Source organism: Xenopus laevis, chromosome 5S (assembly GCF_017654675.1).
Source record: "Xenopus laevis strain J_2021 chromosome 5S, Xenopus_laevis_v10.1, whole genome shotgun sequence".
Classification (NCBI taxonomy): Eukaryota; Metazoa; Chordata; class Amphibia; order Anura; family Pipidae; genus Xenopus; species Xenopus laevis.
In genome coordinates, this window is record NC_054380.1 from 66,759,469 (window position 1) to 66,786,937 (window position 27,469).

General features: G+C 35.8%; 1 long non-coding RNA gene across 1 annotated transcript; it reads right to left on the reverse strand.

Moving 5' to 3' along the window:
- Positions 1 to 1,206: 1,206 nt before the first annotated feature.
- On the reverse strand, positions 1,207 to 27,198 carry LOC108717955. The gene is made up of 2 exons (XR_001935942.2): positions 26,047 to 27,198; positions 1,207 to 2,306 (listed from the first exon to the last, which is right to left on the reverse strand). It is a non-coding gene; the product is annotated as an uncharacterized LOC108717955 (long non-coding RNA).
- Positions 27,199 to 27,469: the final 271 nt, after the last annotated feature.

The window sequence follows — 27,469 nt, forward strand, 5'->3', positions numbered from 1 at the left end:
CTCCTCTTAGTACCCCATGGGTCTTTGTATATTTCCAAATATACAACAAATAGCATTAGTTGTTACAGAAGGAGCATACAATAACAAGCCCTATTTATACAAATGCAGATACTTTCACCACCAACAAGGCTTGATTGTTCAGATGCCAATATCGGAGTCACAAAAAATACAATAATACACAATAAATACAAGTTGGCTTGTTTGTAGAGTCACAAGCTTCCATTGGTCAAATCTGGCTCCGTATTTAAGACATATGGAAAAAACTTTTATTTGCAGGAGGCCAGGGGAAGCATCTATAGTCTCAGAAAAGAAGCAGGTCTGGGTCACCCATTTATGTGTAAGTGACTCACTCACGTGTCACTTTTATCATGTATACATCTGTACCTTTCAGAGCTAATCTTCTTGTTTCTCTCCTTCCTATTCAGAGTGAATTTCTAAAATGGCGACTCTAACTAAAAAAAGGATAGCTGAGTGCCGCCGCTTCCAGGAAAAATGAAAATTGGAGTATTTTTTCACTGAAATACGAAACAACTATGTCTGCCTAATTTGCCAAGAGACTGTCGCTGTTTTTAAGTGGTTGTTTTTGGTGGTTATATTACCACACTGACTTTTCAATGAATGGTTTTCCATGGACTTTTCAGTATCATTGTTTTTTTATGTTAATTCCATTATAAATACCTTCTGCACCATTGATACACTATGCTTGACAAAGTTGTTGCCCTGAGATGTTGCACTTCCGCAATAATAAAACTGCAAAGGCTTGCCCTGAAACATAAGCCTTGTGTGCCAGTGAACTCTTTTTCAACATGTATCTTGTTGCCGAATCCTTTATCACTGGGCATGAGCCACTATTGTTGGGTGTGTTAAGGGTGTGTGAATGCTTCTCTCATTCGATCTCTACCTTATGCATATACAGGGTCATGGAACTCCTCTGTGACTTATAATATCTTTATATTTTACAATAGGTGCACATTATTCTCTCTATGAATAACAATTACATATAACATATATAAATAATGTTGAAGGGGGTCGTGAGCAGACACCAGATTCTGTATTTCTTACACCATAGAGACAAAACAATGTTTAATGGTAAAGATTACTAGTAATCTGGGATTTTACTATTTTATTATGTTAAGAAAGAGTATTGCTCAAGTAAGTATATAGTTGGATGGATGTAATGGATGTGAGATCAATGGAAGTGGACAGTAAAATAAATGTTTGCTTTTATTCTTAGAGAATTTCACCTCAGGTGAATATTAGGAAATTATAGATATACTGTATATATAAGATGCAAACATATCCAATGCAACTGATCTTCATTTGGGATTTTCTTGAAGCTTGATACTGGATAAACAATACCCATAAAAGACATTGGGGTTCTCAAAAGGCACCACTCATGGCTTTCCCATTTTGTGTAGAAAGACATCTTTTTCAGGATGGGACCTGTTATTCAGAATACTCGGGACTGGGGTTTTCCAGATAAAGTATTTCCATAATTTGGATCTTCATACCTTAAGTCTACTAGAAAATCATGTAAACATTAAATAAATCCAATAGGCTGGTTTGCTTCCAATAAGGATTAATTATATCTTAGTTTGGATCAAGTAAAATGTACTGTTTATTACTACAAAAAAGGAAATCCTTTCTAAGCATTTGGATTAATTGGGAGATGGCTGAGTGGGGTGCTTCTGGAGTGGTATCTCCCATCCCTTATTTCTCTGGTAGTCCAGTGGTATACGGACACCTCATATCAGGTATGATTTCAGCAGTAATCAATGACTTTCAATTTGGCCCTATGAACTGTGCGTAGCAAGGACACCTTACATCCCTTCGATAAAAATATAGGGGAGGTAGATAGGGACTGGAAGTGGGATAGAAGAGAACTGGAAGGCCTGCCCAGTCTTAGGAGAACCGAGAATAGCACAGATGAAGTTACGTGCTAACTTGTTAGAGAGCAGGAATGTGATGGATGGAAGTAAACTTTGGGAGAGCACCGGGGTAATAATACTGGCAGTGATTAGTACTTCTGCCTTGCAGTGCTGGGGCCCTGCGTTCAACTCTATGTAGTTCCTTTCTCTGCATGAGTTTTTTCCTGCATGACAAAAACACACAGGCAGGTTAACCGGCTCCTGATAAACTTGAACTAAGTGTGTGTTGAATGTGACAGGGACCTCAGATTGTAAAATCCAGTGGGACAGGGACTGGTGTGAGTAATAAACAATTACTTATTGATCACCCTAGCTGGCACCCCATGCTGATCCACTTGCGTCCTGGCTCCTTCCTTTGTTCAGTAGTGATCTGAACAGCTGCAACAACAAAAGAAAAAATTGGTTAGTATGGTTTCTTTGTTCAGGTAGCATCTCCAAAACCATTAAACCCACCCAGTTTATCTACCTTAATCATTTTTCCAACTCCTTTCCCTGGTAGCTGCTTCCGTCCTATTTTTTTTTAGTTTCTATTGCTCTTGCCTAAACTATTCTGTTCAGGGTTTTTGAACCCTCTGCCCAATACCAGCATTTGTTCACTAACTGCTGTTTTGCTCAAAGTGCAGCAGTTCTCCTTCAGCTGTTGTTATTTTTCTGTAGGATCCTCTCAATGGTTCATAGCTCCCTCCCCCCTCCACTTGTGGGGTAGAAGCCATGCTCTTTATTAAGAAAAACCAATAGAGAGCTCTGTTTGTCCTGTCCATTCTGTGAGGGTGTAGGGGGCGCTGCCACCCGGGCTCATCCCCACTCCTGTGTCCGCATGCGCACAGTGCAGGTGCACCCCTGTCCTCACTGTGAGATGGTAGAGCTCAGATCATTTGTCCCCTAGGCAGTAAGTAATTCATGTGTGCTTGTCCGGACGTAGCTTCTGTTTGTTGCTTCTGTTGCATGACCTGCCCTTTCTATTTCTGCAGCTTCCATTGATGATGTGGGTGTGTTATCTTTGTGTATATATATATATATATATATATATATATATCCTTGCTACTTTCTACTGCCATCAGTCAGTGCCTATCTTAGATATTTGAAGCCTGAAGGAAAGCTCGTAATACGCTGCCTCCCTTTTCAATTGAATGGAGCCACTGTTTGTTACAAATCCAGATCAATACATTCATGCAGTGTGCAGTGGGGGCAGGGCTCCTACAAATAATTCACGGAAAGACCCATGTGCACAGCTAGAATGTAATCACTGCTAATATTCCAAAAGGGTTGCTTTTCTTTGGATGGGAGCTGCACAGGGAGTTCTGCTGCAGTCACCTACAGAACTAGTGGTGTCTTCCAGCTGCAGTCCTCCAGCTGCTTTTCAGCCTGTCTCCCTGCATTAATGGTGGGAGCTGTAGTTTTACACCTAGTACAGATAGGTTGTTGGACACATTTGCCTTTTTGCAGCAATTTAATTGAAAAGGGGTTTTGTAGAGTGAAAAACATTTTTTTTTATTTGGAGGCTATATATATAAATCAAGGTGGTACATCATGTAGTTTATTTGCAGAAGGGTTTAACTTTAAAAAATTAAGTGGGTTTTATACTTATTAGTGATCCATTCAATGTAACATGTGCAATAAAGGCCCTTATTGACTTGCAACTGCTAAAGGAGATTGATATGCAAGATCATCAAATTAGAGGGTCGGAGGTGCCTAACTTGGGTGGAGTGCATAGAGCTCATTTTCAAGCAGTTGGTTTATTTTTTTTTCAGTGGTGAACATAATGCTTAAAATATTTAGAAAAGAGGCCTATATGTTTGTTTTCCATGTAAACATACATTTTATTTTCACATTAGAATTTTTTTTAAAATGGTATATAAATTGCAATTTGAAATATAGACTGCACCCTCCTCTGTAGTCTATTTCAATTGACCCCTAATTTTCATTTTGTATAGCTGCATATTATTATGACTTGCTTTAATTGTTTTGAAAATACACAGTAAGGACATTATTTTAGATGTTATTTGCTTTAAGTATACTGTTCAGCTTATAACAAATGTATGTTTCATTTGGCACGTTTTATTGTTGTGTTGTTTTATTTTATTTCTGTTTTATATGTGTACTAGAGCAGCAGTTCCTCACCCTACCCTCATCACAAGGGATTTTACCATGATATATTATATTTTGAAACCGCAAAATGTCCTATAAAAACTTACATAGATCTACATGTATACATATATAATAATTATTTGTGATACCATGATATGGTAACTTGGAAAGCCTTTTGCTGCATCTTTTTACATATATACAGGTATGGGATCTGTTACCCAGAAATGTGTTATCTAGAAAGCTCAGAATTACGAGAAGACCATCTCCCATAGACTCTATTTTAATCAAATAATTTACATTTTCCCTCCCCCATTATTTCTCTGTACTAATAAAACGGTACCTTCTAGTCCTTCCTAGTACCTTCCCAACAAAGATATAATTAATCTTTATTAGAGGGAAAACCAGTTCCATTCAATGTATATATACTGTATATACACACACACACACACACACACACACTAGTGTCTTATATCATTCATCAGTCTTCCGCTGAAAGACAAACAACTCCACTGGTAATATCCTATTTTGTCTGAAGGGGGCGGGATGAGATCCCTAAATTAAATCTGACTTAGGATCTGAATCATTTTAGTGAGGACATTTTTATTCACTCCATCTTAATTTCTGTAGAATTACATCAGAAACGGGTATATACATATGTCAGTAAACCAATACAATTTCATTTTTGGACACAAATGTATTAAAAAACATTTAGTTTTCCTAAAGTGTAACAGTGCAGTATTATAGGAACTATTTCTTTTTGTATCCACTTGTATTTAACGTCTGTGTTAAAATGCTTTACACAAAATTATATAAATTATAAACTTTTGATTGCTAAGAATGAAGGTTTGATGCAGGAAAAAAACATGTTAATCACTTTGTTTAAAAAACTATGTCATCTAGACTATATCAAAAAATTTGCATATTAAGGCCCACTCATTGTGTTGTAGAAATAAAAGAGAAACATTCTTTGCAGTTCTATCATGTTTATGAAAAGAGCTTATTGTTGTGTCTTTGGCCTCACACTTAATGAGGAACGGATATCACCTGCTCCAAAAATAAAAGTTAGTTATAAATTAAAGGACACTTGTTTTCTTTATATAAAACAGAGGGACACATTTATTAAAATCCAATCAAGGGAACCTTCTAGTTTCATCACATTTGTTGACAGTCAGGAAAATGCTAATAAACTGGCACATTTATCAAAGCATTCACTGATTTGATCAGTGTCAGTTCATCAGAAAGTGTTAGAATGCTTTTGAATACTTTGAACAGCTAAATTCCATTCTTTTCTATGGATGTTAAAGCTCAGCAGCACTACTAAGCACTAACACCCCACCGAATCCTTAAATTGCAGGTTAATGGGGAGGATTTAGTAATTTAAAAAAACTCTTAACTCAATCAAGAGCTTTTAAAATCTAAATTAATTACGGTAAATGTTAAATTAGACCCTCCTGTGTAATTGTTAAACATAAGTGTTTGTATTTTATATCCATTCTATTTCAGATTGTATTTCAGATTATTTCCATTCAATCAGATTACAGAGTTAATGTTTATATGATATATAACATTTGATTGATTCATGTCAAACAGACTGCATTCTCATAAGGCTTATATTTAATAATAGTAAACCTTCATATTCTATTAACTGCTGCATTTTATAGATTTATAAAAATGTTATGTGATTTTTTGATGTGATTAATCTTAGCATACGCATATACATTACATATATACACTCCTACATGCTATCACGTTTTTTTTAATGCATAGTAGTGTTTGAACGTTAGAAGTAATTTTGATTTATTTTTATTTTTTTTTGCTTGCTTTGTCATTATTGTCAATAATATATATTACAAAGAATTGCTTTAAAAAAAAGTTGCATAATGGAGCAGTGTCTTAGTTAATGTAGTTTGTCATTTGCAGAGCAAGAAGGAATGGAAATACTTTTTTAATCTGATAAAAACATTACATTTTCTATAAACCAATCAGTGACTCTTAACTGTAGGCAACCTAGATTGATGTCAATTATTTACCAAAATGTTTGTTTTTCTTTCAAGTTTCATAAGTGTCTCAGAGAATATTTTGTTTGCTACAATACCAGAAAGCCTTTCTGAGCTGTGTTCTTTTAAAATGCAAATGTTAAACATTTTGCAACAGCAAAGAAGTGTATTTTTCTTGGCAAAATTATGACATGCAGCAAAGTTTTGATTTAATTTAAACTTATTGCCTATTAAGAAAATATCTCACATAAACAGTGAATAAAAAATGTATATGAACTGAATTTTATTGAAGAAGTGCACAATATTTTCCACCAGTGGACATTTTGTTAAGAAATTATATATTCTTAATAGCATAATTTCTCTTTACAGACATAGGTGTGGCTAATGCAATTTTTTATTAAATCACAAGCAAAAAAAAAATTCTCTGGATGAACATAATAGTTAATACAAAGAAAAAATACATCATGTTTTCTTTTGGTATTAACATTTTTCATAATAAAATGTATAATTACTTTAGTCGTCTTTATTAAGCTAAAGAGTAATAAAAGTGTCCATGTTTATCAAATAATACTTAACAGCGACTTGTGAAAATAACTTAACCTGGCATACACAATGCAGTTTTCTGCTAAATTAAATCTGTGTAATTGGACCTTGCATATAAATAAGTAGATTTTTTTTTTTAAAATGTCTCTGTCGTTTAAGCCCTATAAAATATTTAGAAAGTACAGGTTGTTAATGCTGAAATGTATTTTTTAAAAAAAACAGAATATTTTTCTGTAATGCCCTCTAAAAATAATTTAAAAAAAATTCTCCTTTATTCTTATTGGATATTTAGATATTCGATAATGACATCATGTTTTAGTTCTGATATGCTTAATAAGAGAGTACTTTTATGCAAGAATAACTAAATGTGACCCAAAATTACCTTTTTTATGTGACTAATATATCTTTAATATTTACACTTTGTCTAACAAAAATACGACTGCAGTACTACGGCACATGATATCAATTCTTTGTAGAAAATTCAGGGAGTGCATATGTAATATTTAAATAGAAAAGGGAATACTTATTTTCTCTGGTTTCCTCATTATCAAAATGATTGAAATTTAAACATGGGAGTAACATGATGGTTTAATTCTAAGCCATAGGGCATGAAAAATGTTTAAAAACCCATAAACCATTGCATTGCAATCCATCTTCTACTACCTGTCTACAAATACTAAAAGTTAACTTTAAATCATATTTCACATTTATCCATCCCAGGATTACTAAAATATGGAATACAAATTTGTAATAACTGTATGTGACAATTAGAACATATTATTTTTTAAAAAAAATAATTACATCATAGTTATTTGCATTGCGTTAGAATAACCTACAAACATATCAAATCAAGGAATTTCTACTTTGTTAGTCCAACAACGTCTACTTACGTCTCAAAGTAATCTTTAACATGCAGTACATGTATCAATAGATTTATTACAAAAAATGGATCTTTGTGCTATAGACAAATACAAGAGTCCTCTGCACTCAACCCATTATCAATATATTTAAGACATAGACATTTTGTGCATACTGCTACTGAAAAATGGCTTACACTTTAAACAAAACAGGGATTGTTTGTCCATATATTGCAATATATTTAAGCTGGCCAACTACGTCAAAGTCATCCCATATCTGGCCAGTCCTATGCTCAATTTTCATCTGATTCATTAAGAATTCTATTGCTTCATTATACATTTTACAAAGGGACTAAGTTTTACCTGCAACTTACTAGCTGCTTTCAAAGTAAAACTCCCAAACTTGGCTGCTCTTTTATAAGACACCAGTGGGATCACCTGACTATAGCTGGGAAGGGTGGGAGCTACAACATGGAGCTGGTCACTGCTCCTGTATAACTATAACAAAGAAGGGAAAGTTGTGCTCACCACTAATCTTTGTGCTAGTCAACATGCAAAAATTAGACTGGTATATCAACACCTGCACCTAATTTTTGAATTCCTACACAAAAAAAAAAGGTACACAAAAAATCTTTCAATAAATCTCTACATGGTTTTTTTTCCTTATCTCCCTAACCATTTACATAAAGTTCCAGTTTTGCAGCCTCTAAATGTCCTGCTCACTGCTGCTGAGAAAGCGGTCTCTGCTAAAGCATTTGGCTTACCTTTTAGACCTGCATTACCCAGACAGCTTTGCAAGTATATTGTTTATATCAATGTCATGCACCTGCATTGGTAATTTTAGAATTTAAGATTTAGAATCCCACTTAACGGGAACCACAGTTTAGTGAAAACATAATCTTCTAAACTGTATTGAATGTTTAATAAACATTTCTTCTGCTACAAAAAAATACACCCATTCTGTGAGTCACTAGCAGTTTTTACCTGCTTTTAATTTGCACTCACATCCGACAATCATGTCGGATACATGTAGTTTGTAGATGCAATGTTTAGATCACTTTCATTATATTCAAATAAAAATAATATATTCTGTTTGTAAATAACAATTATTACGAATCTACCAAACAAAGGGTACATGTTGATACAAGCTTTGAATGCATTGGCATAAGTTTGACTAACAGGAGCCAATTTAAGCGAGAATATATATATATATATATTATATGGTCACTTTGTGTAGATCAGCACCTCACCAACATCAGATCATGGTGTTTACAATGGATTTTGATTAGATATTTGTCAAATAAGATAAATGCCTAATGGTTTATAAATTCAGATTGTCTATCTGAAAAGTTGTGTAATCTGCTATAGTAGTGTTCTTATTCAACTCGTAAACATTTTACTTCAAGAGTTATCGAGTACACAATCTTTTTACCAATACAAATAAAAGGGGACAATAAACCTTAAAATAAACCTTGGGGCAGATTTATCAAAGGTCAAATTGTTTTCCATGGGTAAATATAGCATTTTGATCCTCTATTTTCCTTTTTGCATTCATGAAAGCTTTCCCCAGCAATTTCAAACTTTTTGTGACTTTTATCCAGTATCAAAAACATTTTAACGACTGCATTGACAAGTCAAAAACCTTTCTATACTATGGGCTAACAATAAGACTACTACAAATTCAAATCAGTAGAGGAAAGTGAAAAGTTGGGAAACAGTTTTCCATGCTGCAGGAAATTTATCACAATACAAGTGTATGGGAACGCCCTGTAACTTAGTAAAGCATCTCTTATTGTAGGGAATAAATACAGGAAAATCTTTATCATCATCATTTATTTATATAGGGGTTATTTATCAAAGGTTGAATTTCAAAGTTATGTGAATTTTTTAACAGTAATCAATTTGAATGTACTCACAACTCGAATGGGAAGTTATTTACGAAAAAACGCACATTTAACATTTGATCAAATAGGAACAACCTCAAAATTTGAATTTAATTTGAATCAAATTCAAAATGAGTTTTCCTCCGAAAAAAAAAAGAAAGTTTCAGGTGGAGAAGTATTGAATTAGAACTATTTCCATTGTCGAGGTGTGATCAATATCACATTCGAATTGGTGGTTTTAAATTCGAAATTGTGAGTTTTGACCAAAAAAATGGAATGCCTTGAATTATCTATTATTTTTTCAAAACAGTTTAACAATCTGATTTCCTTCTTTTAAGATATTTACTATTTTATTTTTATATGCATTTTTTCTGCATTTGCAGTGGCTAACACAGGAACATTTTTTCTTAACTTAACCACTACATCAGGGGTGCCCAAAAGGTAGATTGGGATCTACCAGTAGACCTTTAGCTGGTGATCAAGACACTGTCAACAAACAGCTTGTCTAAATCACCCTCCTATTTCATATTTTTCATTAAGATGTTTATAACAGTTTATTTATTAAAGTTACATAATAAATAGTTGTTATTTAAAAATAGCAATAAATATTTGCTCAAATCAATTTCAATGGAACAGAATGCTAACAATGCTTTTATGGATGTAGATCACATTGAGACATCATCACCAAAAGTAGACCAGTCATTAGTAAAGTATGGGCACTCTTGCTCTACATAAAATTTGCTCACACTGTTATATGCAGGACTCCAATTATGGAGGAGAAGAATGTTCCAGTTAGAACCAGACACACAAAAAAAGCATGTTTCCAACACTGCGTTGGCCCTCTGTGGCCTTTGGTGGTATCCAAGTCCTTCAGACCCCAAAAACATGTAATATGTAGGAAACACAGTGCCTAGCAAGAGTCAGGGGTAAAATGGAAAGCCAAGTATGTACTTTTACAGCATCTTGATGTGGATACAGAAGTGCTGGTCCACGCAGTTGAATCCAAGCAAATTTAGGATTGAATAGGGAATCAATTGCCCTAGTTTTTTTTTTTTATTCTGGCCAATCAACATTGGCCATACAGTCCAACAAAAAATGTATTGAACATATTGGGTTACTGAAGTTCACATTACGAGCAGCAAACCATTATATGAGTCTGCTCAGAACAACACTGACTTATATATATACTGTATATATATATATATAGATGAGAGATGAACCTGTGGGCAATTTCGCAAAGATTATGTTGTTCGACCCATGGGATGAAAAACTGAAAACTGGATCATTAAGTGATCTTATAAGTGAAGCATTAAAATCTAGCTGGTGCGGATTTTGCTAAATCTGAGAATTTATACTAGAAGGGTCACACAGTTGTATGGAGTTTGGTTTAAAAGCAATTGGCTAAACATATTAGCATATAGTGGCAAGTAAAGAATCAAGTGTGCTTGTTTGCAATTAGAAGATAGATATGAACATATCTGCACTAAAGTAGAAGTGCAGTGTGGCCTCTCTGCTTGAATATAAACATTTCAGGCTTCAGGGCAATCACAGTTGGGACAATGGGCTGCTAATCATTATGGTGAAGTGGCCTAAAAATGATTTCTAGAAAAGTTACAGATTTCCTACCAAGGAAAAGTAGAATTTTATAGCAAGGAGGTAGCCTTTTAGGTTTACTTTTTACTATTGTCCAATCCATAACACAAAAAAACACCTATATCACATCAATATCAGGCATTGTTGGGTAAAACAATGGTTTGTTTCTCTGTATAAATATGACTGTAATGTTACATTCACTGCACAACACACATTATCAGGACGTTCAAGCACATATTGTACTATTTTGAGAACATGCTTGGGGCAGTGTATTTCTGTTTGTGTAGGTAAATATGATAAGAGATTGATTGATGCTGACAGCATAGACACCTACATAGACAAAGTCATAAGGGCATTCACATTTAAAGGGAATGCAGACTAACAGGGAATACAGCCTAGATATTTGTGGCTGCAGATACCAAATTATGGACTGGCTTTTAGTGTTGGCTCAAAGTGAGAGTTGGCGCTACTACAACTTCTAGGCCCCCCTGCAGCAGCAGGGTCTGCTTCCTCTATAGTTACATTTGAAAAAGTTTGGGAACCCCTCTTAATTCTTTGGAGTTTTGTTTATCATTGGCTGAGCTTTCAAAGTTGCAACTTTCTTTTAATAAATAACATGCCTTATGGAAACAGTAGTATTTCAGCAGTGACATTGATAGGATTAACAGAAAATATGCAATATGCATCATAACAAAATTAGACAGGTGCATACATTTGGGCATCTTAACAGAGATATTACATCAAGAGATATTATAAGTTGAGCCTAATTTTGCAAATGTAACGGCCTCTAGATGCCTCCTATAGTCTTTGATGAGTGTCTGGAATCTGGATGGCGGTATTTTTACCATTCGTTCATACAAAATCTCTCCAGTTCAATTACATTTCATGGTTGCTGAGCATGGACAGCCTGCTTCAAATCATCCCATAGATTTTTCATGATATTCAAGTCGGAGGACTGTCAAGGCCATTCCAAAATATTGTACTTCTACCTCTGCATTAATGCCTTTGTAGATTTCCAAGTGTGTTTAGGGTCATTGTCTTTTTGGAATATCCAACCCCTGTGTACCTTCAACTTTGTGACTGATGCTTGAACATTATCCTGAAGAATTTGTTGATATTGGGTTCAATTCATCCGACCCTCGACTTTAACAAGGGCCCCAGTCCCTGAACTAGCCACACAGCTTTTTGTAGCCCTCCCCTAAACCATGATACTGAACAATCTTTGTTTTCAGATCTTTTGAGAGTTGCTTTAAGGATCCCATACTGTCACTTTTCAGAGTCAAACAGAAACACAACTTGCAATTGGCCACCTTAAATACCTTTTCTCATGAATGGACACACCTGCCTATGAAGTTGAAGGCTTAATGAGCTAATCCAACCAATTTGGTGTTGCTAGTAATCAGTATTGAGCAGTTACATGCATTCAAATTAGCAAAATTACAAGGGTACCCAAATTTTTGCACAGCCAGTTTTTCACATTTAATTTCATACAACTTAATACTACTTCATTAAAAATCTTTGTTCAGAAAATACCCCAGTACTCAGATGTACCTGGGAAATGAAAGACATACCACTGTCTTATCTTTTTTGTTGAAAGTGGAGTCAATTATTATGCAGGCTGAGAGGGGTTCCCAAACCTTTTCATATGACTGTACGCCCCTTGAGGGTTGCCTGAAGTGATTTCCATTTCTGGCTACCATTTATGCACACACACAACTCTTTCTGGTTTAACATGGGTAAATGAATGGTCCAGAACAAAAGTTTCCACTTTCAATTTGCACCAGATGCCCTCAAGCCTCTCCTTGTTGGGAATCCACTAGGTATTGTATAGTTATATCATATACATGAGAGTCAGTGCAACTTGAAGGTCAATTTTACGCCATACACAGTAGTGTAAAAAGTACAGTATGGAGTAAAAGTATGGAGCCTATATAAAAAGTAAGACAATCATCTTAAGTCTGGGGTTTCTAATGAGGTGTTTTTGCTTACAAAGTGTTGTGGTTACTTCATTTTCATTAACTACTTTCAAAAGTAAAATGGGCTATTGCCTAATGGAAACTAGTGTTCTGTTTTTCTGGACAGCCCATCTTGAAATAAAGGAGCCTCCTCATTTTGTAAATGACTGCTAGTGCTTTTTTTAGGGGGAGGGGGGTGGATGAAGCAAAATTATATAATCCACCTACTACATGTATGTACTGAAACATTACTAACTCATGCATTTATTAAAGGTTTTTTTTATTTGTGAAGATACCTAAATTGCAACTGTACTTCCCCTGTAAACACAACCATTTATGATCTTTCGGACAACAAACATTTTGTGGAAAGATTATTTGTGTGTACCTAATTGCAAAGACTAAAATCAAGCAAATATCAGGATATAGACATAAATAAACAGATAAACAGATGAAAAAAACAATTTCCATGATACAACATATCAGATATCAGGATTGTCTGCTCAACACATGTATGTTACATTTTATCATTTTCTTTATTTTTCAGTAAGCATTAGGTCAACAAGCAGTAGCTCTACTGATCCCCCTTCCAAAGTGATGCTGCGAATATATTTGGAATATCACAGGCTTACTTGGAAGGTGAACAGAAACATAGCAAATGAATTGGGAGGGGGAGAGGTTCTGTGAGAGAATAAATCTTCTGCATGTCTATGATGATCTATCCAAGATACTTGCTATACTGGTATCTTAATTAAATAATAGGGCACAAAGACTTGTGTTGTCCTATAAATCCACAGTTCCAAGTTATGACATTGTAAGAAAATTGTTAATACTGTATACAGTCAGGCTCCAGCATAAGGGCAGGCATATCAATATACTGATCACACTTCTGATACTTTATCAATGATGGATTGGAGGAAAGGGGATTAATCAAGGCCTATTAATAATTCAACAGATCTGCATCCTTTCTGTCACTAAACTTGAACTTAATGCGATTGATTTGAAATTTGAGCACTACACAGTTAGTGTTATAAAGTACATGTCTCTGATGCAGAGTAGTCTAATTAACCTGATCATCAAGGATCCCATAGTTACTCAGTTATATCTATTGACCTCTTTGTGTCGTATAAGCATGGCTGTGGTATAATAACTAGTCCTCTGTTTACTTTTTTACCATGAAAAATTAATAGGTGGAAAGAACACCTTCTATTGTACAGGGAATGTGAGGTTTTCTGATGTGAAACCATCTGTTGTATGACAGACTGTCAAAATAGGGCAATGATCTTGATAAACTTAGATTACTGCTGGGTTTCTACATATATGATGTTTTGGTAATTATTAAGTTTTAATTAAAGCTATACACAGGACATAAAAAAATACACCGATTTTTTTTACCATAATTCTTATCCTGCAGTTTTCGGCTAATTGGGACTTTGAAGCAATGATTCACAATTATAAGGTCGAACAGAAAACAAATGGTCATGGTACTGACCTGAGATCTGACTTCTAGGTGCTGCAGAAGATGATTAGACCTTTCAAGAAACTGTCCAAGGCTCCAGGTCAGTTCATTCTGCATGTATGCGTTAGCTTCATTTCCCACTATCCCATTTTCTGACAAATGCTCTTAATAGAGCACTGATTCAGCATCTCATTAATGAGAAGCTGACATTTTACTAGGTGTGAAGCAATCTATGCTATTTTTCTGTACATTTATCAATAGTCAAACTATTTTTGTTTTAAAAGTTAAATAGGGCAAGTATATGTAATGGTACAGATGTAAGCAATATAGATTAATTATGTTGTAATATATAAGAAGAAGAATAGTATACAAAGTTCTGTTTGGTGAATAAAGTAAAAAAATGCACATTTTTATAGACAGGATAATCTCTTTAGCCAAGTATTTCTTGCTTTTTTTAATGGCCCTTAGAGAAAACCTGGAAGTCAGCCTTGGCGACCACGATTCAATATATAAATAATTACAATATTAGGTGCAAATTCCACTGCATTACATTTCTGGATCCTGACCTGGTAAACATCCTCTTGTAGTAGCCCATGAATCAGAGGTGCTGTAAGTGTTCCAAGACAGAAAAGCCCAGTGATACAGAATTCCTATATTTGATGGGCTCTCTATCCATTGATTGAAAATTATGGGGAACTATCGCAAAAATTTAAATTTAATATGAGCATCATACTAAAATATGAAACTTTCAATTAAAACATTCTGTACCATTTATCTTCACTATCCCTTTCTCAGCATCTGTTTCTCTTCATTCAGCAGTTGGGTGTCAGATATTCATTGACTGTTAAATCCAATATATCTTATAGGGGGCTTCCTTTCCTAGCAGATAAAGTAGAGTCACTCAAATAACTGATTCCAGTACAAACAAAATTTAACAAAATAACTGCCTTCTGCAAAAATCCTGCATGTAGAGAGACAGGATGTCTGATGATTTTAATAGTGTGAGCTCATCTTATAGAGGAGCCCTCTATAAGATATATTGGATCTAACTGTAATGAGTATGACACCGAACTCCTGCATGAAGACAGAATAAAGAGAAACAGATGCTGAGAGAGGAATAGTGAAGATAAACATGATTATTTCAGAAACGGTGCAGAAGTTTCTTATTTCAGTATGCTGAAGCTTATATTAAATTTTCATTTTCACGATAGTTCCCTTTTAAGTTGTATGTGCATTTCTTATGTGTCCTTATTAGGATTTTATGAACAAAGTGTCATAACATGGCTCTGAATGCATGGGCCCTAAATAGTATGAATTGGATCAGACACATTGCAGCGTCAAAGTAATTATCTCAACTATCAACAGGTCTGCTATAACTCAGAATATATACAACAGCCACTCTGGCACAAAGTAACACACCATTATTACTTTCAAATACCTTTATCAGAGAAATATTACCTAAAAGTGAAAAATAAAGCAGACCATGCACTTGCCCTAAAGCAGTAAAGCTCATTTACAAACACAGCCACCACTGTGGTCATGCAAGTTGCTGTGCGTATTGACAGCATTCATTAAGGTACTGTACCTACTCCTAAACATACTCCTATTGTTGCAGGGGGACCCTGGAATTCCAGTGTTCCCACAGAAGGCTGCGTAAATAGGTATAGCAGACTTACACTGTAAAAATCATGCACAGATTTTGTGTTAGCTCAATTAATGGGTGGACATGCTACTGCTGGTATTATGGGGGGGGAATGCTGCATTATGGGTAGAAAACATGGCAAATTGACCTTAGCAGAAAAAAAAAATACTTAGAAAGCTTATTAAGTAAATACCATACAAATTCTAATTTAAGTTTTAATAACTTCAGAGTAGTGAAAACACATTTCGTTCAGTGTTCCGGCACAAAAAAAGACTAGTCAATTCCAATATGGATGTGATGTATACAGAATGGTATTTATACTGTTCTGTTGATTAAACTGCCTAATCATTTAAAGGGAAATAAGCAACATGGATTGTCATTGCTGCACTGCTGGTAAACACTAAGGACAACTTACTCAGAAGTTTTCAGGATTTTTTGGATGGCACACAAGCAGAAATACTGCATATGTACAGATGCTACAATGCTGGACCTAAACACACTGGGAAAATCTGATGTAACGTTTAATAGAGGAGTAGGTTTATATGACTAAAGGGCTCCTCCACCTTTTGCAATGCAGATGAATGTATGCATGCTAGATGTCTACATGTGAACAGTCTGAATTGACTGATTGCATTTTATCATTGTATGCTCATATTGATAAAGCATTATCTTTAATTCTATAATCAAGATTTTAACAGCATTTTGTTTTTGAAGAACTTTCCTCCAAATATGCCCCCCCCTCCCAAACTTGATCAGATAGGATAAAAAGTATGAATGACATCTTGCAGAATTCAAGGCAGCACTGCAAGGTGATCATAGCAGTAAACATGATTCTGGCCTTTTAAGAACCCCAAGCAGGATTATCATGGAGATCCACAGACCCCATGCAGAGTTTTTCAGTTTAACCCTACTGCTGTCAAAGGCACAGAAAGACAAGTTACTTTCGATATATATTTTAATCCCTCTTCAGGAATGATGTTGCCTAATACACCACATGTTAATGTGGTGTATTAGGCTGTTAATTATAATCAGTGTGATTCATCAAGAATAGAATAAAACAAAAGAGAAAAAACATGAATTTCTTTCTTCAGAAAAAAAAACTGTAGAATAGTGTGATGTAAATCACACCTGTTTAGATATAGTCCTTACAATTCAGGGAATTGATTGAACACCAGCTGAGCATTAATGGTCATTGTAGTTAATAGCAGTGACAGCTGGACTAGAACATTAAAGGGATCCTGTCATCGGAAAACATGTTTTTTTCAAAACGCATCAGTTAATAGTGCTGCTCCAGCAGAATTCTGCACTAAAATCCATTTCTCAAAAGAGCAAACAGATTTTTTTATATTCAATTTTGAAATCTGACATGGGGCTAGACATTTTGTCAATTTCCCAGCTGCCCCCGGTCATGTGACTTGTGCCTGCACTTTAGGAGAGAAATGCTTTCTGGCAGGCTGTTGTTTTTCTTTCTCAATGTAACTGAATGTGTCTCAGTGGGACATGGGTTTTTACTATTGAGTGCTTTTCTTAAATCTATCTGGTTACCTTCCCATTGTTCTTTTGTTTGGCTGCTGGGGGGAAAAAGGGAGGGGAGTGATATCACTCTAACTTGCAGTACAGCAGTAAAGAGTGATTGAAGTTTATCAGAGAACAAGTCACATGACTTGTGGCAGCTGGGAAATTGACAATATGTCCAGCCCCATGTCAGATTTCAAAATTGAATATAACAAAATCTGTTTGCTCTTTTGAGAAATGGATTTTAGTGCAGAATTCTGCTGGAGTAGCACTATTAACTGATTCATTTTGGAAAAAAATTTTTTCCCATAACAGTATCCCTTTAAATAGGGAGTTTTTCTTATTTTATTTTAATATATCAAATAAAACCATGCCTTCAGGCCAATTACCAACTTAGCAAACAGACCATTTAGAGCTTGTCACAGGTGAACAATTACAATTAGGGGCACATTTACTATGGGTCGAATATCAAGGGTTAATGAACCCTAGACCATCGAAGTAAAATCCTTCGACTTCGAATATCGAAGTCGAAGGATTTACCACATTTCGTGAATGAACGATCATAGGAAAAATCGTTCGATCGAATGATTAAATCCTTCGAATCGAACGTTCAAAGGATTTTAATCCATCGATCGAACGATCCTTCGATCAGAAATTGCTAGGAAAGCCTATGGGGTAGGTCCCCATAGGCTAACATTGGTGCTCGGTAGGTTTTAGGTGGTGAAGTAGGTAGTCGAAGTTCTTTTTAAAGAGACAGTACTTTGACTATCGAATGGTCGAATAGTCAAACAATTTTTCAGAGGCTATTTACAGTTTCTTCATCTAATGAGATCCAAAATTAACCTATGTAAAGCTTAAAAAGTGGTTCCTTTTTATGCAACAAAGGCATAAAGTTTGTGCTTAATGATCATGGGGATTTGCATTAACCCTGGGAAGGAGCCACAGGTGCAGAGACCCCGCATCAGGGAGAAAGAAATTGTAGAAATTAGTATGGCTAGAATGCTACTGCTCATGTCTGGCCTCTTGGACACCATTAATCCTACTGACAGCCTATGGGCAAATTAACTAGAAGAGTAAAGCTGGTCATAGACGCAAAGATCCGATCGTACGAATCAACGTACGATCGGACTTTCCCATCTCCCGACCCTCCACTAACCATTCAGATCAAAGTCTTTACCATTCCGATCAAATAAGAACAGATCACCCAATGTTCTGCCCCTGACAGCAATCATACGATACTTATGTCTGACAACACTAGTGACAGTCTCCCACTGAAAATCGTACGATCGGCAATACACGCAGAGATATTATCGGCAGGCGACAGAAATTTTCTAACCTGTCCGATCGACCAAACGACCGATCTCCGACGGACGAAAAATGTCGGGACTCTCCACACATGGTCCGAAAATCGTACGAATCCACGATTCGTACGATCGGATCTTTGCGTCTATGGCCAGCTTAAGTGCTTATGACCAATCTCTCCACTCTAGCTCCCTTTCTCATCACTGCTGATCTCTGTATAAGCACTGTACCCAAGAATTAAAAGTTGTAAAACATATCACAAAAATGAAGCAGTTAAAAAAAGAAAAAAAAACATTGGGAAAAGTTTTTTTTTGCATAAAGTATATTGGAAATTTGCTTACAATTAGTTTTTCTTTTATTTAAAAGATCTCCTTTAAGTTCGAAAGCAGTGGTGTAATTTTTTTACATCTGGTAAGCGCTGTGGGATAAAACAGTGTATTCTTGTTTATCTAGAGGGGACTGATGGGAATTCTGAGAGAGCTGGTTTTAGCAATGATTGCAAACTTTAATGGGCAGATATATCAATATTCAAACAAGTTCATGTATAAGTCAATAGGAGATGTATTTTCAAATTTCAGTCATTTTTCTCGTTCTGTTTTCATGAGATATATGAAATTTGGTAGGCTCATCATTGAAAATGAGGGGTAGAACGTAAGCATTCAAGTTTCTTTCATAATAAATATGTAAATGTGCTCCTAAGAGAAGGTTTGTTTCTGCTATTAGTTTTCATTGCTTTAGTTGCAGCATACATAATTTAGCAATACCTATACATTAAAATACATATAATTTAATAAAGTAATGTTTAAATATTACAAAGAAAAATAAGTGAACAAAGTGATAGCATTTCTTTACTGGTCAACTAACCATCCAATCAGCATAAGAAAACTATTTTGGTGTCAAACATTGATGCATTGGGACATTTTAAGGAAAGTATTCACTGGATTAGATTCTCATTTTAAATGTAATCCAAAATGTAAAGGCTGCTACAGTCAACTCCATATAAAGGCAAGCAAAAACAATGTGGAAATGCATTCAGGAAAAACAAGAATTTCATTGCAAAATATCTCAAGTTTCTAATATATTTCATTACATTTCAACTGTGTAACTGAGTAAACATCTCATGTACAGGAAAGCAAACTTTTTTTACGATGACAATAACTGCTTTGTAAAATTCTTATATTGTTGAGAAAAGATACCATATAATTTGAACTAAGCAGGAGTAATGGCTATTCCAAAATCGTTTTTTCTGTTTATATGTCTCATTACACTTCAAGATTGGTCTTCTTTTTGGAACTGCTAGACACTGCTGTATATCATGGACATCATTTTAAACATGCCATTGTAACACCCTGGCTGAAGGTTTTTGTCTTCTTTATAAATGTATTTTGGGATGAGATTAATTATAAGGCTATTGTCTGGACATCACATGCCAAAAATGGCATAATGAGCAGCAGGCCAATATGATGTGCAATAAGTGAAGTAACTTTTTCTAATTCATGCATTAAGTACTCAAAAAAGTGACATTTTATTTTTTCAACACTAGTACCTGTACACATTGGCAAAGGCTGTGATGGGATAAAAATCTATGAAATATTTTATAACAGATCTGTTTCAATATGGTCAAAAGATTTGTAATTTTTAAAATGATTTGTTCTTTGTTTAAGTTATCGCCATCCCTGCAAACATTTGTAGACTGCAACTTTTTGCTCTTTGGAAAGGCAGCCTTCAATAGTTGAAGTCCATATGCTGCATGGTTGATTAACAAATACTTTACATACATGCAGCAGACTGATTTACTTTTACTTCTAGGCATCCATTCAGTATCTACATAGAATCTTGAAATCTCATTATGCTTTAATAATTAATGCTTTTGAAACATAGCAAATTTGGGGCTTTACTGACACTATATAGAGGATTTGTTCATGAAATAATTATTTTATTGAAATGTATTCTAAAAAAACTAATTGTTTGGTTCTTTTTTGGCTTAAAGAAACACAAGTTGTTGAGGCATAAAGTTGACATTAGTACTGTACAGATAAAAAAAGTGGATTCCTTTTCTTTGTTCATCACAATCCTCAAGAAAAACTTCATGGTAGGATGTCACAGATGAGTTATAAAGATCACTGGTGTGCATTACGAATGTACATTAATGCCTGTGGTATGTTGTGACTTATTTTTATATTAGTCTAATTTAGCTTTTCAAGTATAATCTTTCCAAAAATAATGATTCTATCAAATAAGGTAAATTATGAATATTATTTCAATCATTAGAATATTTTATATGATGCATTTTTGATAGCATCAAATCACAATCTTAAAGATACATATAAACCGTGAAGAAACTGTAAATGAGGCAAAGAAATGTTCAGTAACCATGAAATTGCATAATTAGTAGTTTGCTTACGAATGTACAAATTTTAAACATATTTATAGAGAAAATGGTTTAATTTGTAAAATATCTAACAACATATGTGTAATGTGCGTGAAGCTTTTTATATTTATCACAGTTTTCAAAATAACCCCCTGACTCTCCCACACAAATTTACATACAGTTTTCAATCTGAAAGGCTTAACTGCCTTTCTAGTCTACTCCACGTGGACAAGACTGAGGACACAGGGGAATCCTCCATGACTGATAATTAAACTGATTGTTGATACTTTCTGAACATATACTTAGTGGTATTTTCATAGGACACATGTTGCACTGTAAAATATACAAATTAAAAGAACTAACACACATAAAGCATTTATTATTCAAGTTCTGCTTCAGCATAGTGCCAGTTGCACATGACATGGCATGTAATACAAATATTTGTTGTCTAATGTGCGTTGCCATTTGTAAAAGAAAGTGATTATTTGGTAAGACAATGACCTAAGCTGGACACCTAATTTAATAAAAAAAAAAACCTTCTCCTTGTGAAGGCAAGTAGACAAGTCAGTGCATACTGTTCCTAAAGAATGGACTAATTAAACTGGGGAAAATATTTTTATTACAGTAAATATGTAGTTAGCATTGCATGCAAATGCCCCAGTATGTCAAATTAATGATATACTTCATTTTTTCCTTTGGTCCATGAAATTGTTTGATATATGCTTTTTAATGCTATACTTTACTTACATTGAAGTTCTGGCTACTGAAAAAATTTAGCAGAATCCACCCAATAAAGCAGTGATCCCCAACCAGTAGCTCGCGAGCAACATGTTGCTCTCCAACCCCTTGTATGTTGCTCCCAGTGGCCTCAAAGCAGGTGCTTATTCTTGAATTCCAGGATTGGAGGCAAGTTTTTGTTTCATAAAAACCAGCTGCACTGCCAAACAGAGTCTCAATGTAGGTTGACAATCCACACAGGGGCTACCAAATGGCCAATCACAGCCCTTATTTGGCACCCCAAGAATTTTTTTCATTCTAGTGTTGCTCCCCAACTCCTTTTATGTCTGAATGTTGCTCACGGGTTCAAAAGGTTGGGGATCCCTGCAATAAAGGAACTGTAAAAAAATGCATGACATTGTGAGAAAAGGAGTATTGGCTGGAAAAGTACTAACTTATGCTGCTCTGTTGTACAGTGCTACGAAATATGTTGGTGTTTTATAAATTCATGTTAATAAATATCATATAATAAATATAATAGACATAATAGAGCTATTATTAGGAGTGAAGAAAGGCATTAACAATGTTTTCATTATCAATTATATTTGCAGATAACTTAAAAAATATTGAAAATAATTGTATTTTGGGGTTTCCATCCCCTATAATATGTTCTTCCAACAGTGCCTGCTCAGAGGTTAAATGCTATGATATCTAGACTGCTGTTAATTGCTAGCAATTATTGCAATGTGTTACCATAACTCCAGCACATTTATAGCAGTTATTGTATCAAATATCAACAACTGAACTAACAAAGGTTAGAGAATAAAACTGGAGGATTTGGACATGCTAAATTTACAAGATAAAACTTGTGTGTGGATAGGAGAGAGAGAGATTTCTTTGTGTATTTCTGTCAGTAAATTGTTAAATATTCAGTCACTAGTAAAATGGGGGGCTAGCAGTACAGTTTTATCTAATAGGTTTATTTCTAAATATAAACCAAAATACCAGTCAGCTGGTGGAGTTGTCCCAGAGTGCATGTGCAGATGAGGCAGCCTGCTGGTCCATCTGAGCACCCGTACTCATTAACATTCCACTGCTGATGTTTAGCTGTTTTTCTCATTCGCAAGGAAAGGGTTGGGCAGCCAGATACAGATAAAAGACTGGTTGAAACCCGCATGCAGCTGCATATGGGAGAATGACACGAATTTAATGCTCTTCTTGTGATACGTTTGCTATTCAAAGCGGCAAGGGGGTTTAAACCCTTCAGTTCCGCCTTTTGTTTCTCACAGAATTCTCGCATTAATTTGCTTAAGGTTTGCAAAAGGTGCAAGGTCCAGTCGAGTGGGATCTTGGGTAGTGACAGTGCGACCTCCCGCGCGCGACACACTGAGTGGGCTTTTGGTGAGGCGGAATGTCATGTACGCACCAAGACACGAATTCAAATAGCGTCAATTATGGGAACATTGATTTGTAGCATGAAAGTGCTAGGAGAACACGAAACGAAATTACGCTGTCTGTTTTAAGAATCTCTGGTTCCCTTCACGATGTAATGGTACTACTAGGGCTTATAATAAACCGGGCGATACTACATTGGTGATTGGGGGGGGGTCTTATGAGTGACAGGGAGGCTGGAAATGCCGTAGTTTAAGTAATTAGTATTTTTATGAACGTTTCTGGTCACTGACAGATGATGGCGTGCTTATGATTCGAGGTAAGCTAATAACAAATGTTCTTATGATGGGGAATCCTATAAAAGGCTGTATGAACGCATAATAAGCCATTTTTCCCCTGCAGCGCTTCTGCTTCACACGCAAAGCAGAAAGAGCGGGAATTACCCACGGCGGCGGGTCACGTGCCTTCATTTAAACCCGCGCAAGCACAAAGGAAAGCGGAGTAGAAAATTGCGTCACTTATCGTCTTGTGACAAACTCTGAGGCTGATGCCAATGACCGTGGATACCCGGGGCCGGGCGGGCGGGGACTTGCTTAGCGTCGGAATTTGTGTCACAGCCAAGTTTTGTTTAGTTCATAGGAAGCGCTATTTACGGTTTCCTACACGTCGGAGTCCGCGTGTTAAATATGACTGTTGTAAGCAACGCAGACATGTCACAGCTTTGTGTGGCTACCCTACGGCCAGCCATGTTGGACCAGCGACTATGGCAGTATCTGGGCTTCATGGGAGCTGTAGTTCCAAACAACTGGAAGTTGGAATCCATGTCATACAACATGGCAGCAAATTCACTATGAGCAACTGTAAACAGATACAATCATGGCAAGACGTAACAAAAAATGTCCACTCTTAATACAGAACTATCCTGAAGAGATGGCAATTATTTTAGAGATGCAGGAAAAGGACTGTGAGATTTAACAGATGATATGATTTGTGCTTGCCCTGAGGAAACTATATGTATTCCTGGTATTACTGCCAAAGTGAATGTACTGATGCTAAAAGTAGACACGGAAGTCTCCCAATAACTCGGAGAACAACAAATAACTGGAACACCATTGCTTTTCTATACTCATTTAGAACTCATCTATTCTTCCTTTCTTAAGTCAAGATAGAAATAAACATCAAGAAAAGCCCATTTACTTAATAGAAGTACAAGAACCCCTAATGACAGTCTACTACTACTCTCTAAGTTCAATCATCCTTCTTCAACCCAAAACCATTTTGAAATAAAATGTAATCCATTTCAATGATTTTAAAGTTATATGTAAATGTATTTTCAATTGAAAACCATCTGCCTGACGTTTACATTCTCCAGAACTTCTGGTCCTGACTCCTGAACCAATGCAGCAGCATTGCATTCACATGTAACTTTAGTTATGAATGTGTAATTTATATAGGAAAGATGCCTACAATTACATTGTCTTTCATTATTCAAACAATTAACTAAATTGTGTGTGCTTATTCCCTTGGTTCTGCAGTATGTGTCATATTTTGAATCATTTGAGTGTGATTTCAATAGTTCCACATTTAATCCTCTTTGCATGTTTATAGACAAAAAGTACAACGCAGGAATTTAGGAAGCTTCTAAACATCCAAAGGGTCTTCTGCCCAAAACGTATTTTGCTTAGTAAAAGAAATTGTAACTCTTTGTTTCCTATAGCTTGTGTGGTTTCAAATGTATGTGAAAATATCACTGAAAGAGCAGTATCTGTCTGACTGTTTACATTTTTAGCACAATCCTGTAGCAATGTTGCAAGGCATCTGATAAATAGACCTGGAGGAGAACTGACTCATCTTACATTACAAGCACAGAGAACAGGAAGGGTAAACAGATACTGGTTTCACTACATTTATAAATAACTTTAAAACCATTGAAAATTCCTTAAAATTGTATTTTCTTTCATTATTCAAAAGCTGGATGGAGGATCCCTCAAATTTCCATATGAGGCACATAAGCCACACTATTTGATTTAGTGGCTTCATCTGCACACAGGAGTGTGTACTTGTTTTTGTTTTACTATGTACTGCTACCTATATACATTTGAATGTTAGTCTTTATTTTTGATGATGGGATGTTGCACAGTTTGCTGGCAAAAAATGTTACAGCAACCCATTCTCCATGTGAAAGGCAATAACTATTAGTGTTGTTTTTGCAGGAAAGCGACATGTTTTTGGGGAAATTGTAGAACCAGACTTGTATATACATTAGAACCCCCATTTTACGTTTTTCAGGGGACCAGAAATAAATTGGTGTTAAATCCAGGAAAATGTCAAATCAGGGAAAAGTATTATGCATAATATATAGGTGGGACCACAAAACAACAATGTAAAATGAGGGAAAACTTAACCAGGGGATGTAAAATGGAGTTCTACTGTATACAAGTTTGTTTGGTCTTCATCGTGTAAATTGCAAACAAAAACAGCAACAATGTGTCCATATGGAAGACAACGTGTGGAAAGGCACATCCTATCCTAGCGATTTAAACGATCAGGAAGATTTCATATATTACATTTCAGTCAATGTGTTTAGATGTTTTTTTCCATGTTTTACTCTTGCAGTATAGCAATAGTTTTAACATTTCAAATCCATGTTAAAATTCGTTTTATCAGCTACCGAAACGAACATTTGTGCGATGTCCTTACCGACAGGAAATATTAGTACATAACTACAGACGATACGATCTAGTCTCAGGGTTTCCCAAAATACACTCAAATGAACATTTCCGAGCTGATCTCCTAAGTACACTTACACTGCTTGACTGGAAGAATGTTCGAGATATGCCAATAAATCTGTATGAACAGGAGTATGTGAAGGGGGCTGCAGTGGTTCCCTTTCCGCCCCATGTTATTCCCAGCGCTTGTTTGATAGCAAATGTGCATTCCACGTGGGAACAGCGCTCAGTATTTAGGCTCCGCCTCTATATGGGAAGGGCAGGTCATTATAGGACAGATATTGCCTACACAAACTATTGTGAGTTTACGGTTCAAGACTGCAAAGGAATTTCGAGATTAGACTTCTGATTGCTTTTAGCTTTTTTTGGGGGGGCGGCTGCCGATGTGACCAGGAATCAGCCTACAAGAAGCAGTGCCACGACTGCATTTGTACTCATTTAAACCCAGGCAAATGGATTTTATCAGGACGCGGTACATCATTAACTTTCAGTGGGTCACAATATAAAAAGGACAATGTGTTCCAATGGAACTTAGATGCTTTTAAGGTGCAAGGTGATGAACGTATAGCTGATTTAATTTGCTGGCCGGCACCTATACATGCTGTAGACCTACCCCTACTGACTAGAATGTTTTTAAGCAAACACTATCTTTGCCAATGAGCGCTTTAACGCTACTCTAAAGGATGGACATTGTTAGTTTCGGCTGCAGAATCGCAAGAAGCAGGGGGGCAGTTCTCTCAGTGAAGAGCTACTTGTATACGGATAGAGAATGCTTGGCGTTCTGAAAGGTATTAGCGCCCCTCCCCCACAGCTGGGACTCGCACTTCAATCGAGACAAATACCTCCTGGCATTTGGGAAGCAAGCTGTGGTGTTTGACCTCATACTGGCAGGTCACCAGCACACTTACATGTTCTCAACGTGGCCAAACCGTGTACTTTATGGGCTGGTTAACAGCACCCAGAATTTCTGGGGGTTACCTTTTGGGACTAAGGGCCTTCTTATTCATAATGTACTGGAGCTGTGAATGTGATGACACATGGATCTGAATAAAGAGATTCTTGTGTAAAATTGTTAGCATCTCTCAGGAATTAAAAAGTTGTTCACTGTTCAAACAACCAGTTGTTTTCAGATAGTAATGACTTTTTCCAATGACTTTCTACTTCCTATGTGTCACCGGTTTTCTAATATTGAAGTGTCATTTTTCACCTTCTAAAGAAGCTCTGGGAGAAGGGGGTCGCCGACCCTGTAAACTGTTCTAAATAAAACATTTAGTAGATACAGTTCTTATCTTTGTCCCTGCTGAGCAGAATCCCTAAATTTCATTACAGACAGCTGTTAGAATTGATACAATCGTTGCTAATACTCCAGAGATGCTGCTGAGAAATGTATCAAGTAAATGTTGCAAAATGGTAACAGTTTAACATCTGCACTTAAATTACTGAGCTGCCAGACTCAAACACCAGAGACAGGAACATTCAACTTTATAAACTTAGATTTTGG